Consider the following 15030-nt stretch of genomic DNA (forward strand, 5'->3'; position numbering starts at 1 on the left):
TGCTAAGTGTCTGAGCCCAGGATTTGATCTCCAGGTCTTCTCAACACTGGAGCCGGTGCTCTTACTCGCTGTGCTACCTGGCCGCCCCTGGCTTTTACTTTTTTTTTTTTTAATTCATTTCAGTTCAACAAACATTTATGTTTTGGGCACCAAGTAAAATATATGAAATGATCCCTGCCCTTGAGAAGCTTACATTCTACTGAAGGAATACAACATATCAATCAATCCACAAATATTTATTAAAAACTCCCCTATAAGGGGCTGCCAGGTGGCACAGTGAGTAAGAGCACTAGCCCCAGAGTCAGGATGACCTGGGATAGAATCCAGGCTCAGATACTTAGCACCACACCCAGAAATAACTAACTGTGTAACCTTGAGCAAGTTACTTAACCCCAGTTGCTTTAAAACAAAACAAAAACCCTATGTTCCAGGTCCCATGCACTACCATTGGAGATACAGGTACCAAGAATAAAACATAGAATAGTAAAAGTTAGGTAATTTGAGTGGTAACTACAACTAATCTGGGGTCTAGGAGAGAGGAGGAATCATCAGAGAAGGCTTTGTGTAAAAAGATCTGGCTCCTCCATGCAGAGCATAGAGAAGAGTGCAAAATTCAGGGAATTACAAGTGGGTTCAGTTTGGTTAGAATATACTTGTGTGAAGGTGAATGAGATGAAATAGATCTGAGAAGGTGGGCAGGAGCTAGATTGGGAAGAACACGAAATGCCAGAGAGAGATGTTTGTTTATTATTCTAATGGCAATAGGGAGCCTCTGAAGACTGAAGCAAGGGAGTGTCATGGAGGAAACAAATTGGCAGATGTGCAGAGCTTAATCCAGTCAGTTAAATATGCAACACACACACACACACACACACACACACACAAACACAAGGGATGTATTTGGAAGATAAAACTGGTCAGATTTGCTGCATGGAGATATACAACCCACAGATTGAAAAGTGCCATTCTGAAGTTGTTGTTGGTTATACTTGTAGCAGAGATTTAGGGGAATATGGGTTGGACTACATGGTCATTGAATTCTCTTTCAACTCTGAAACTCTGTGGTTCGATAAGACTATCTAATCAAAACTTTCCTTTATAAAATGATAAACTGAGGCCAAGAGGGGTCCAGTAACTTCCAAAAGTTACACAACTAATTAATAGAAGAATCAGAGGTAGAACTTATTTTTAATTAATTAATTTTTAGTTTACAACATTCAGTTCCACAAGCTTTTGAGTTTTACATTTTCTTCCCCTTCTCCTCTCTCCTTCCCAAGATGGCATGCAATCTGATATAGGCTCTACATATAGATTTGTATTAAACATATTTTCATATTAGTTATGTTATAAAGAAGAATTATAACCAATGTAAAGAAGAGAACACAAGAAAGAAGAAACAAAACAAAACACAAAGAGAGAGAACAAATAGTATGTTTTGAACTGCATTCAGACTCCATAATTATTTTTTCCAGATGTGGGTAACATTTTCCATCATGAACCTTTTGGAATTGTCTTAGAACCTTGCATTGCTGAGAAGAGCCAAGTCTATCAAAGTTAGTCATCACACAATGTGGCTGGAGCTGTGTACAATGTTCTCCTGGTTCTGTTCTCCTCACTCAGAATCAGTTCATACAAGTCTTTCCAGGTTTTTCTGAAGTCTGCATGCTTATCATTTCTTATGAAACAATAGTATTCCAGTACATTCATATGCCACAACTTGTTCAGCACTTCCCCAACTAATGGGCATCCCCTCCATTTCGAACTCTTTGCCACCACAAAAAGAGCTGCTATAAATATTTTTGTACATGTGGGATCTTTTTCCATTTGTATGATCTCTTTAAGACACATTCCTAGAAGGGGTATTGCTGAGCCAAAGGGTATGCAAATTTTTATAGTCCTTTGGGTATAAGAACTTATGTATATTATAGATTAAGTGCTTCTTAGGGATGCATTTTCTGAATCTATCAGTTTACTATTCATCCATTCCAATCCAAATGAAACTATAAACTGTAAAGTCATTTTTCAAGGACACTTCCGTTAGTCTCAAGTCATAGATTACAATTCCTTCTTTCCCTAACTCTTAGGACCTTTCAGGGGTATCTGGGTGTTTATGGAAGACTAGCACCTCTGGTATGAGGGCTGCTAAACCCTTACCTGAGCTGCTTTTCACTTTTGGTGTCCATCTAACCCACCCAATTCTTATTTATGGCTCCAAAAAGCTGTAGCAAGAACAGTGGCCACACCCCAGTAACTGTTTAGGCCCAGAGCTAAACCATTTTGAGAGTAACCAAGGGGCCTCAAACCCTTCGATGAGTTAGGGGGATGCTATCCCAAGTGGGTGAAGATTTTCCCTAAGCAGAATGGGTGAATGAGAATAATTTGTTCAAACTGCCACGAAGTAGGTTCTGTGTAGTGCTTAGATCTTGGTTAGACATTAAAGACGCCAAGTTTACCCACTGCATCCTGGGCCATTGCCAATCATCTTGACTTTTTGCTCCTGGACTTTGATGACTCAGGAAGAGAGAGTGAGGCTGATGACTTGTGCAACTCTGCCTCACTTAAATCCAATATGTGGACGAGTCGAAAGACCTCAAAGTCTACCTCAAAGTCCCGTGGCAATGGGCAAGCGATGAAGTAGCAAGTGTGGATTCACTGGGAGCTGTAGGCCAAAGGGTCATCTTTTCACTGACCTGAAACAGTAGTGGGATTTGGAAGCCCCCTGGCTGTCTGAAGCAACCTTTTTGAAGGACTACACTGCTCACCTCCTGTTATGAGAAAGGGGCTAAAAAAGGTGCCCTAAAAATTGCCTGCTTCACCCAACACTGGCTTGCAGCAGGTGGGGATCCTACTGTGTGGGGTACAAAGACCCTAACCCAAACTGACTACTCGGAGACCTCAAAGTGAAGATGGGAAGTTTTATTAGAATCTCGCGAGAAGCGGGCAGTCCAGTCACTGGAACAATGCCCAGGAGAGGAGGCCCCCTACAGAAGCTAAAGCTGGGTTAAATAAGAAAAGGGTTACAAACATTAACATAATTATTACTAATGAGGCTCTAATCTTGTTGGATAATATACATAATAAATGAAGTTCATTACTCAGGCACAGTAACAATCTTAGAATACTGAACCTCCTTTTACTCTTAACCTAGACACATTCTTATCAGGACTTGAGTGCCCCAAGGCTACTGTCTGTTCCTTGATTAGTCAAATCCACCTGCTGCTGCCAGCTCCTTTCCATTCTTCATTATTTTTAGTATTATCTAGGAGTTTTAGTCTGGGAACCAGGGTCTGAGTTTTTCTCAAGGCTACTGCCTCAGCTTCCCAAGGTTACTGCCTGGTCCTCCTTATCAACAGTCTTGTTCAGCAATTCTTGCAGTTCTATAGAAACTTAACTCTTTTATGGTAAGCTGGGTAAAAAGGGCTGACTAGAATAGAGCAACTATATAGAAAGACTTCTAAAGTTTCAAAGTCACATAATTTCTAGAAAAATGGAAACTTAGGCCTAAGGCCTAAGGACTTACTTACTTTACAGATAGTCTCTGAGAAACCACACTTTTACCTGTCCCATACACTACCCTATGGTCAAAATACAAAAAAATTTTGCAAAGATGATTCCATTTGCCATTGGTACATGGACTATGCTCACACTTATGGACAGCATGAAATCCAGCAGAACTGAAAGACAAACAGCTCTCGTTGCTAGAAAACTCAGCGCATCCAAACGGCAGCCCTGACTGAAACAAGGCTGGCAAATGAAGGCCAGCTTGCCAAAGGCAGAGCTGTATACACATTTTTCTGGCGTGGCTGCAGTGCTGGGGAGTGCTGTGAAGCTGGAGTAGGTTTTGCAATTAAAACTAAGCCAGTCAACAAACTTTGTATGCTTCCCAAAAGGAGTGAACAGCAGGCTCCTGACGATGCAGTTGCCACTTGCAGGAAAGTACTGTCCCACCATCCTCAGCGTGTATGCTCCCGCCGTGACAAACCCTGATGAGGTCAAAGAAGATTTTTATAAAGATCTGGAGACCCTCGTTATCAAAGTGCCAAAAGAGAGCAAGTTTATAATTCTGGGTGACTTTAATGCCAGAATAGGTATAGCCTATTGCAGCCATTGGGAGAAATGGGATTGGAAACAGCAATAGTAATGGTCACTTACTACTGAAGTTTTGCAATCTCATGACCTCATCACCAACAATCTTCCATTTACCTAGGTGCAATAAAACTTTGAGGATGCATCCTTGGAAGCAAACATTGGCATTTAATAGACTATGCCATTGTAAGGAGAAGAGACAGTATGTGAGAGTGATGAAGGCAATGTATGGTGCAGAATGCTGGACTCATCATAGATTTCTCTTCTCCAAGTTAAATATTCTCATTCAACAAAAGCAGTAGCTCCGAGGCAAGACAGCTACCAGAAAACTCAGTGTCAAGATTAGAGCACTTCCCCACGCATGAACTTGGAGGAGAAGCTGAACCAACATACAGTCAGCAACATTGGAGCAGAAAAGAAGTGGGAAGCTTTCAGAGATTTGATGCACAGCACTGCATTTGCTTATCTGTACCACACACTCACAAACATCAATATTGGTTTGATGAAAATGATGGGGAAATCCAGAAGCTGCTAAATGGAAAAACGAGGGCTCCACATGGTTTACCAGCAGCATAGTTCATCTGTCTTTAAGGCGGCAGCATTTAACTCCATCAAAAGCAAAGTGCAAGATGTATAACCCACATCAAATTGCTTACCATCTCAGGGAAGAGGGAGAGGAGGGGAGAAGAGGGAAAGGAGGGGAGGAGAGGGAGAGAGGGGTAAAATTTGGAACTCAAAGCTCTTTTTAGAAAAGTGGAATGTTAAAATTTGTTTTTGCATCTAACTGAGAAAAATAATTTTTTTTTTTAAAAAGTAAAGTCTAAGTAGCTTACAGAGATGTCAGATTCTTGTCTAAGTAAGAAGGTAGGTGAAATTCAATTTTATGCTGAGAGTAATAATCTAAAGTGCTTCTATGATTCCTTAAAGACTATTTATGGGTCAAAGATCTCTGGCGAATCTCAACTACTAAGCACTGATGGAGCCACATTGATTAGCAATAAAGACATGAGCCTGGAGAGATGGGCTGAACACTTCCATAGCATTCTTAATACACTGTCATCAACCAATGCTGAAGCAACTGATCCTATCCCTCAGGTTAAAGTCAATCCCTCTCTAACCAAACTTATAGCTGAAGATGTCTTGAATGCCATTAGTTTTTTTTTTCTTGTGTCAAAGTGCCTGGTGCTGATTCTATTCCAGCTGAGATCTATAAGGCAGGAAGTCTCTTGCTCATACAAAAGTTGACTGTTATATGGTTATATGACAACAGGAGGTTATTCACCAGGAGTTCCAGGATACTTCTCCCTTGTCCATCTCTGTAAAGGAAAAGGAAATAGGTTGTCCTGTGAAAATCACAGGAGGTAGGGGAGGGGAGGTGTCCCTCTGTTAGTCCTTGTCAGAAAGATTCTCGACAGAGTCCTCCTTGATATACTGATCCTTTACCTGGAAGATGGTCATCTACCTGAGAGCTAGTGTGGCTTCAGAAAGGGCTGAGAAATGCTCAGCATTATGTTTGCTGCCCAACAACTCCAGGAGAAATGGCAGGTACAACAGAGGTCTGTACATACATTCATTGATCTGACCCAGGTCTTTGATACCGTTACTCATGAGGGCTTGTGGAAGATCATGACAAAATTTAGTTTCACAATGCCTTGTTTGTGCAGGTTCTAGATAATGGATGATGCACTTGCACTGTCCCAGTCACTAATGGAGTGAAGCTCATCTGTGCACTTGTCCCCATGCTTTTTAGCATGGTGTTTTTAGTATGTTATCAAACACCATCAAAAAAAGACAAAAATGGGATGGAGATCAGTTACAACACTGATGGTAAATTATTTTTAAAAAGGCAACAAGCCAAGACTAAAGTAGAGGGAGAGTTGGTACTCAACTTTTTGTTTGCAGAGGATTGTGTACTCAATGCAGCCTCTGAGATTGATATGCAACAAAGTATGGATTGATTCTCTGCTGCTTGTGCTAATTTCAACCTGACCCTTAATACCAAGAAAACAGAGGTTCTCTATCAGCTAGCACTAGACCATCCATAAATGGAACCATCGGTTATATCAAATGGAGACATTTTGAATGCTATGGATGTTTACTTACATTGGCAATATACTTTCCAGGGATGTCCACATAGATCAGGAGTTTGGTGCATGCATTGCCAGAGCTAGTTCACTGTTTGGGAGCCTCTGGAGGAAAGTGTGGGAGAGAAAAAGTATTAGACTGCCTACCAAACTGAAGGTCTACACAACTGTTGTTTATATGTTGTCTAGAAAGAAATTCGTGAATTAGAACCAGCGGGTTGTTAGAAACCCCTTACTTGTCTATGGTTTAATAATGCATAAAAATATTTTTAAAAGATTTGAGAGCCCTATTAATCAGGATGGCATTTCTTGAGGTTTGGAGATGGATTCTTTTGAAATTTTGTCGGTAGAATTTGAAAAAATTGTATCTATTCTTTATGAAATCTAGCTTTGTTTCCATACATAGTAATTTTTGCTTTACAAAGACTTAAATTTTTTAAATAATTATATATAATTCTTATATAATTAATGTAATTAATAAAGTATTCAGACTGAGATGACGGAAATATTTTGTTCTCAGAATTTCCCATTTACTTTTAATTTCAATGATTTAAGTTTTACTACTTTAAATAATGAGTAATTTAACTGTTCTCCACAATGAATAAGTATTAATCATTAGGCATATCAGATCAGCTAGTGTTTCTCATTTATTCCTTTTAAAATTTCAGTGAATATTATTTTAAGTTGAATTATGTTATCCTGATGTGAATAAATGTGCTATTTGTGGGTAATAAATGCATTTTATTGGGGGTGGGAAAGATCAGAAGTTCTTAACCTAGGGTCTGTGAACTTATTTTAAAAATATTTTGATAACTATTTTTCAATAATAGTAGCCAATTATATATATGTATATATACACATATATACAGGCATACAATATAGCACCTTAAGATTTTTGAGGCACTTTACAAATATTATATCAATTGTTCCTCACAAAAGCCCTGAAAGAGTTGGTGCTATTGTTCTCCCCCCTCCTTTTTTTTTTTTTTTTTTTTTTTTACAAATGATGAAACTAAGGCAAACAGAAGTTGAGTGACTTGCCCAGGGTAACACAGCTAGTGAGTATTTGAGGCAGATTTGAACTCAGGTCTTCCTGACTCCATGTCTAACACCACTGGTATTGTCCCCCTTCCCTTCTTTTCCTTTTATCTTCTTTTTTTTTTTTTTGCTCTCCTCTTCTCCTCCTCTCCCATTACAATTGGTATTTTATTTTATGTACTTAAAAACATGATTGAGAAGGGGCAGAAATAAGAACTTTCCCGATTACGGAAGGCTCCTTTAAAGTTCTTCTGTTCTCAGATAGTCTATCAATCAATCAAACAACAAGCATTTATTAATATCTTCTAACTTCAGGTCACTGCTGTGCTAAGCCCTGGGAATACAGACAAAAAAGTTATTGCTTTCAAGATGCTTCCACTCCTATGGCTGTGTTTTTTCAAGAGCTCTCTCTCCTTTAAATTTCCTTGACATGTTCTGTCTGTACTGCCCATGTGGTATTAATCACATACTATACTTATCATATAATATTGTTATTAACCATCTAAGCACGTGCAGTATCTCCAAAACTAGACTGTAAGCCCAGCTCCCAAAAGGCAGAGAGTGTGATGCCTTATACATAACAGAGCCCTCACTAAATGCCACTGTGGTTGATAACCATGCTGAGGCTGATGACCTCTTTGTTGGAACCAGACAAGAAAAACAACTGTGGGAGCCCAGGGCATGACTGAAACAGGAGTCCCAGGGAAATTCCTTTGGGTTGGAACTCTACTGAGAATGACAGCATGGCCTAATAGGCCCCGTTGAATAATATTGCCAAATTTGGAGCCCAGATTACCTAATGGAAATACCCTACTTAGCCAGGGACTGAACAACTTAGATCACCAGCTTCATGTCTAAATGTCATCCACTCTTCATTGTAACTGAGGCCCCAAGAAGATGAAACATCTGACTGCATGTTGTGGGGATCTAATTCCTTTTTTCCCTTCCTGTTCAGCCACTGCTTGGCTTAAAAAAAGAAAAACCAACTCAAAAAAAGCCCCAAATGAAATTCTTGGTACTGTTATCCTATTAATACATCAATGCTATGTACATGAAGTGAATCCTAGGCACAATGTTTACTCTTATAATACTCCAAAAAAAACTGCTCTATAAATATTTGCATAATTGAATTGAGGAACATCAGCTTTTAATAACCTTTAAGCACCCTGTCATTTCTTAGATCTCAGTGAGAATGGTCTACTTCATTCTCATACATGTATCTGGAAACCATGGAGGAATTTCCCCAGTTGTGTTAGTAGGGATTCAAAACACACTTTCTTCAAAATGATGTAATTTCTTATTAATGATGATTCGTGTAGCCCCATGAGACAAAAAAGTAGACGAAGGGATACAGTACTTTTATATTCTGTTTAAAATCTTTTAAATGACAAAAGAAAATCTCCCCACCCCTAACCCCAGGGGACCTATCCCTGGCACCAATGCAAGGCTTGATTATGGATGGAGAAAAAAGCTTTGTATCTGGGGTCAAAGACCCTAAGTTCAACACTTCCTAACAATGTGGCCTTGGGAAAATCATTAACCTTCTTGGACCTCAGTTTCCTTATCTGTAAAACGGGGGGATTGCACTAGATGACTCTTAAGGGCCCCTTCAGCTTTAGATCTCTGATCTAGTAATTAAAGGTGGTATTAGAAGAGGTGTTTGCATCTGGGGGGAGGGCATCCTAAGTCTTCAAGATCAAAAAAGAAAGGGGCAGCTAAGTGGTGCAGTAAACAGAGCATGGGCCCTGGAGTCAGGAGGACCTGAGTTCAAATGCGGCCTCAGACACTTGGCACATTTACTAGCCATGTGACTTTGGGCAAGTCACTTAACCCCAATTGCCCTCCAAAAAAAAAGCAAAAAAAAAAAAGATCAGAAAAGAAGGAATATCTTTTGATGTCATAATTTCAGGCACCCTATGGAGGATTTTTGTGTGAGGAGATATTTGGGGGCCAAGTGATCCCTGACCAAAGACTGGTAGCTACCAACCGTATAATTCAAGGAGATGGGCTGTCCCCTTGTACTCTGAGGAATTTAAACTATTCCCCTAACCTTTTACTTCTAGTAATGGCCTAGTCACCAAAGAGTCTAGAATAATATATTAGGGATCTAGGTAGTTTCTGTGTTTTAAAAAATACTTATTAGGTTCATGAAAAACCTTTAAGAATGCTTGATTAGCATTCAATAGTCTATTCTTAGCCAGATTTTGTCTCATTCAGCAGCTCTGATACAGTAGTTAGGGACTCCCCATTGCAGTCAAGAGTTTCATGTCCTTTAAGGAGGAAAAAATAAAACATTTTGTGATTGAAATCTTGCAAGTGAAGACTTCAAAGTCATGAAATGGGTGGTTCCTTCATTCAAACTGGGGAGATAAAAATAAAGTTTTTCTGTGGCCATTTTTTGCAGATTAGTTACCTGACTTTTGAAGTACAAAATGGAAAGGGACACTGGGGAACTGATTCCGTTCAGTTCAATTCAGTAACCATTTATTTATTTATTTTACTTAATTATTATTATTTTTTTGGAGGGTAATTGGGGTTAAGTGACTTGCCCAAAGTCATGCAGCTAGTGTGTCAAGTGTCTGAGGCCGCATTTGAACTCAGGTCCTCCTGACTCCAGGGCCGATGCTCTATTCACTATGCCACCTAGCCACTCCCAGTAACCGTTTATTAAACCCCTACTATGTGCCCAGATGGCACTGTGGTGGGAATATGAAACAGAACAAAAAACAGTCTCAGTGATCAAAGAGCTTACATAATAATAAAAACTAACTTTTATATAGCAATTTAAAGTTTGCAAGTGTTTTACATGTATTTCTTTTAGTTCTCACAACAACCCTGAGGGGAGGGGCATAGGCGTTATCATCCCCATTTTTCAGATGAGGAAACTGAGGCTGAGTAATTTGCCCAAGGTCACATGGTCCCAAGGTCCGAGGTAGCAGTTTGAACTCAGGTCCTCCTGACTCTGTCTAGTTCTCTATCCACGATGCCACCTAGGAATGCTTTCTATAGCATGTACATGAAGAAGATTCCTAAATTGTACAAAATACAGTGTAATGGGGGGGGTGGTAGAAGCACTAACGCTTAGGGGGATCAGAATACATTTCATGTAGGAGGTGGCCCCTCAACTGAGGCTTGAAAGGGATTCCAAGAGGTGGGGAGGAGGGAGGGCATGTCAGGCATAGGTCAAGGCATAGAGTGAAGAAGAGAAAGAAACTCAGTTTGATTGCAAGGTACAGTGTGAGAGTGGGGCTGATGTGAAATTTGGCTAGAAAGATAGGTAGGAACCAGACTGGGAAGGGCTTTAAATGGTCTTTTCTCCAGACCATTTACTCACCCTAAACTAACTTAGCTTCCTAGAGTGAAGGTATATGAATGGATATGTATACTCATGTAGACATATACAAACACCCACATGGACCCACACAAATGATATGTTTGTGTGTGTGTGTGTGTATGTAGGTATGTATGTGACTAGTTCCTTCCTAAGCTTTTCAAGGTCATCCTTTCTAGTTTCTTCTTTCTTCTCCTTTTTCAACATTTCTTCTCAAAAGAAAAAGGTGAGTAAGAAAAAGGCAAGAACTTCTCTGTTACTGAGGGTGACCGATTATCATGCCAATCTATTGCCAACTAGTGCCTGTGATAGGCCAGTTATTCATGCCATGCCTTCTTATCTCACTCCAATTATTCACTTCAGAGCCTGGAATGACAGCGGTTTAGGGAAGAGAAAGAAGAATGGCTTAGCATTTCTGATTTGAGAACTAGTCCTAGAAGAGGGCTTATACCTTCCACCCCTACTCTGTAGCTGCCCCGAATTCCACTGGGGTTCAGAAGAAGGAGGCACCAGAGGGAAAACTTGAAGAGCAAGTGCTTACCTAGTTCTGGCTGGACACAGACTTCAACCAACCTCGGGCCCTAAGAGAGAGAAGCCAGCATCCCTACTCCCCTCTGACCCCCAATTCCTCTCTATCATTTCCAGTGTTGGTGAGGTGAGCCAGTACTCCCAGTGCTTTGAGGGCCAGAGATTTGCCAACTACAGTCCTTCAAGTAAGATGTAATCAGGCTTTATCACCTAAGGCTCTCTAGGCCCTGTCTTTTGCTGTGGTGCCATATCCTTCAGACCCTTAGCACTGCCCTTAAAATATCTTGGTCTTTCCATCTTTCCTGTAACTAAACTCTCAGTGTATGTGTTTGCTCTCCCCTTCTTAGTTAGCTAGGTGACACGTCAGATAGGGTCCTTGCCCCACATGAGCTGTGTGACCCTGGTCAAGTCACTTAACCTATGTATGCCTCAGTGTCCTCAACTATAAAATGGAGGTGATAATAATAGCACCTAATACTTAAGGTTTTTATGAGGAAAAATGACTTCCTTTGCTGATCCACTGGTATGAGAAGGTGTCATCCAGAAACTGCCAAACATACAATAATACATATGCCCCATGTTTTAAAATAAAAATAAAAAATTATTATTAAAAATTCAGAAAACTAATTTTAATTAATTTTTATTTAAATAATTTATGAGAAAAAATGAGGAAAAATTGAACTGAACTGAATCTGTTCCCCAGTGTCCCCTTTCATTTTGTACTTCAAAAGAAAGGTAACTAATCTGCCCATGAGAGAAAAAAAAATGGTCACAGAAAAACTTTATTTTTATCTCTCCAGTTTGAATGAAGGAACGAACCATTTCACAACTTTGAAGTCTCCCCTTTATTCATTCTTTAGCACTTAGCACAGTTTTGGATGCTCAGTAAGCACTTAATAAATGCTTCCCATTCATCTATTCCCTCATTCACTCATTATCACCCTGCCCCTCTCCCTCACTGGGAAATATCCAAACTGCTGAACAGACCCACAACAGGAAGAAGCACATGAAATCTCAATGCCATCCTCCAGGCTTGGCTTTCTCTCTTTCTTTCTTTTAACCTTGAGAAAGATTTCTTGTTTGCCATGAATACAGATGCAGCAGAAGCAGGCAACCCCATCACTATAGTCAAAGGGATCTGCAGTCTCATCAGTTAGGGAGTTCATTCCCATGATGCCCATCACAACCCACACGTGCGTGCCCATTCTGTCTGACTTTTGTCCGTTTTCTCCCCAATTTCAGTCCAAGTGGTTCACTCAACGTGCTGAATGTTTTCCTTTCTTTCTCCCATCATCACTAGGGTATTGGTGGAGCACTCTGGCCATCTACCATGCTGTGAGACCAGACCATTTTCTCTTCCTGTCATACAGGTCTTTGAGAATGCCTTTTATTCTGGTTTTTCTTTGGAGTTCCTCAGTAATTATACATTGCAGTCTGCTCACACACCCAACATGGACTTTTCCATTACCTGTTGGGTGTTACTCTAATTATTCAAAGGCAGTGGCATTCCAGGACTCACTACCATATAGCAACAACAGTAAAATGTTTATTCTGGAAAGATGGACTTTTGCTTTCATGCAAGCTTGGGGGGTCAGTAAATTAACTTTCCCAAAAGCCATCTATTTATTCTCCTTTTCAGCTTTGGACCTGGCTCAAAGTGGATCTGCACTGTCTGTTTCATTAACACACACACACACTCACATAGTTGGACAAGTTCTATAGGGTATGTATGTTGATTATATATATGTATATGTGTGTGCATATATCTATATTTGTCTATCATCTATCTATCTCTCTTCTACTTGGCTTTCCTATGTGAATGGATAGATCTTTGAGTAATGATGGATCTTTTCCAGAAGGCTCTATAATGCTTTTTTTGGAAGTGCTTGAAATAACCAACACAATGTCATACGTAAACAAGCTCATTTGGAACGGTGGTGTCAAATTCAAATAGAAGCAAGGCCACTACAGTCTACATAAGGATCCCTGTTCACAACATATAGATTTAGAAAACCACACATTTACATTATCTATGTTCTAATGTATTTTTATTTATTTTGTTAAATACATCCCACTTACATTATAATCTGGTTTGATAGTGCTCAGGAGTGTTGCAGGCTGCAATGGGGTCCTAGGCCAAGTGTTTGATACCTCTGATCTGGAGGACCTCATCATCAACAGGGAATTCCTCCTCAGACAGGAACAAATGAATTTTCAGTGTGTGTCAAAGAGCCTTAGTACAGTTTTAAGTTTTAATAACTTCAGAAATATAAATTCTACCAACTTATAAAGCAACACCTGAAAGGTTAATTATTTAAAATTCTAAAATATTGATAGGCTTCTTATTAAAATTTGATATAACTACCTTTTTGTGCTGTATATCACTCTAGTCTATTTTTGAACTTTGTGAAAACTTTGCTCATTCACTCCTCAGTGCCTGAAAGGATGACATTTGTAATCCTAGTCATAGGATCATCCAAATAATGAGGTTTGATGCATACATGACAGTTTTTTTTTTTAAATCGGGGTTAAGTAACTTGCTCAAGGTTACACGGCCAGGTGTTTCTGGGTGGGTGCTAAGTGTCTGAGCCCAGGATCGATCTCCAGGTCATCCCAACACTGGAGCCGATGCTCTTACTCACTGTGCTACCTGGCCGCCCCCATACATGACAGTTTTGATGGGATCCCACAAGAATCTAATGGAGGTAGATCAGGTGGCTGAGGTGTCCAAGCAAAAAGACCTCCTTTGCTGATCCACTGGTATGATAAGGTGTCATCCAGAAACTGCCAAACATGCAGTAAGACATATGCCTCATGTTGTTAAAATCAAAATAAAAATTTATTATTAAAAATTCAGAAAACTAAATAGATATTAGAGAATTTAAATAATTAAACTTTAAAATGATATGTTTGTAAGTTTGTAGTATTTATACTTCTGAAATTATTAAAGTCTAAAACTGCACTAGGACTCAGGAATATGGAATCTATATGTATATATGTACAGATGTACATATATACATACACATGTTTTATTTACACATATATGTCATATACTAAACTAAGTAGCATAGCATAGTAGATAAAATCAACTGGCCTCAGAGTTCTGATTCTGACACATACTGGTAGTGTGACCTTTAGCAAGTAAATTAATTTCTTAGTGCTCTAGGCCACTTTCTAAGACTCTGAGTTGTAGAAAAGGTGCTAGTTCTTCATTCAGGAGTTCTCTATACCAATTAAACTACCATCCTAGCACCTATCCTTATTTAAAGTACATACACAGAATTGGCTAATTGCCTTTTGCCCTGTGAATATAGGGGGGAGAGGGTCATTTGGACTATGAGAGAAAAATTCAGACATGGGGTAAAGGCAGAGTCATAGATTTTTCTCCTTTTAAAAAATAATTTGGTTCAATGATAGATCATACTCAGTCTAAATTCAGATCAGGTCAGCATGGATTTTAACTTAGTATAGTGATACCTTAAAGAAGGTAGGACTCAAAACTAATGTACACTGCTCAGTCACCACAGTACCCCGAATGTTTCATGATATATACACCAAGAGTAACATTGGTGTCACATTACATATGATCATTGAAGATCAGGAGGATTCTACACTGTTTTTTGAATACTCTTTGAATTTTTTGTTTGTTTTTGACACCTTTCTGAATTATTCTAAGTTCTTGAAAAAAATTCAAAAGCAAAGCATAATCTTTCTAGGGTAGGGGTGGGGAACCTGCAGCCTTAAGGCCACATGTAGCCTTCTAGGTCCTGAATCCATTTGGATTCAGACAAAAGGCCACAAATAAGGACTTAGAAGGTCACATGTGGCCTTAAGACTGCAGGTTCCCCACCCCTGGCCTAGCATATACCAGAATGGTTCTGCCTTTTCTGCCTTAGTTCCCTGCAATGGTAGTATCAAACCCACAAACAGAAACAAAGGCCACTAAATTGTAGTACATAAAGA

At 39.5% G+C, this 15030-nt stretch overlaps 1 long non-coding RNA gene across 5 annotated transcripts in view; it reads left to right on the forward strand.

The window, feature by feature from the left end:
• The window catches only part of LOC138146895 (uncharacterized), a 107097-nt gene that overhangs the window by 60976 nt on the left and 31091 nt on the right, over positions 1–15030 (forward strand). Inside the window, exon 3 of one of the 5 annotated variants that reach the window (XR_011164633.1) lies at positions 12707–12790. The exons of the other annotated variants lie outside the window; for them this stretch is intronic. This is a non-coding gene — a long non-coding RNA (uncharacterized lncRNA). The remainder of the gene's footprint in view (positions 1–12706; positions 12791–15030) is intronic. 5 annotated transcript variants of the gene reach the window in all.

Source organism: Petaurus breviceps, unplaced genomic scaffold (assembly GCF_028583685.1).
Source record: "Petaurus breviceps papuanus isolate PSGF00001 unplaced genomic scaffold, PetGlider_PUasm1.0 90775, whole genome shotgun sequence".
In the NCBI taxonomy this organism is placed as follows: domain Eukaryota; kingdom Metazoa; phylum Chordata; class Mammalia; order Diprotodontia; family Petauridae; genus Petaurus; species Petaurus breviceps.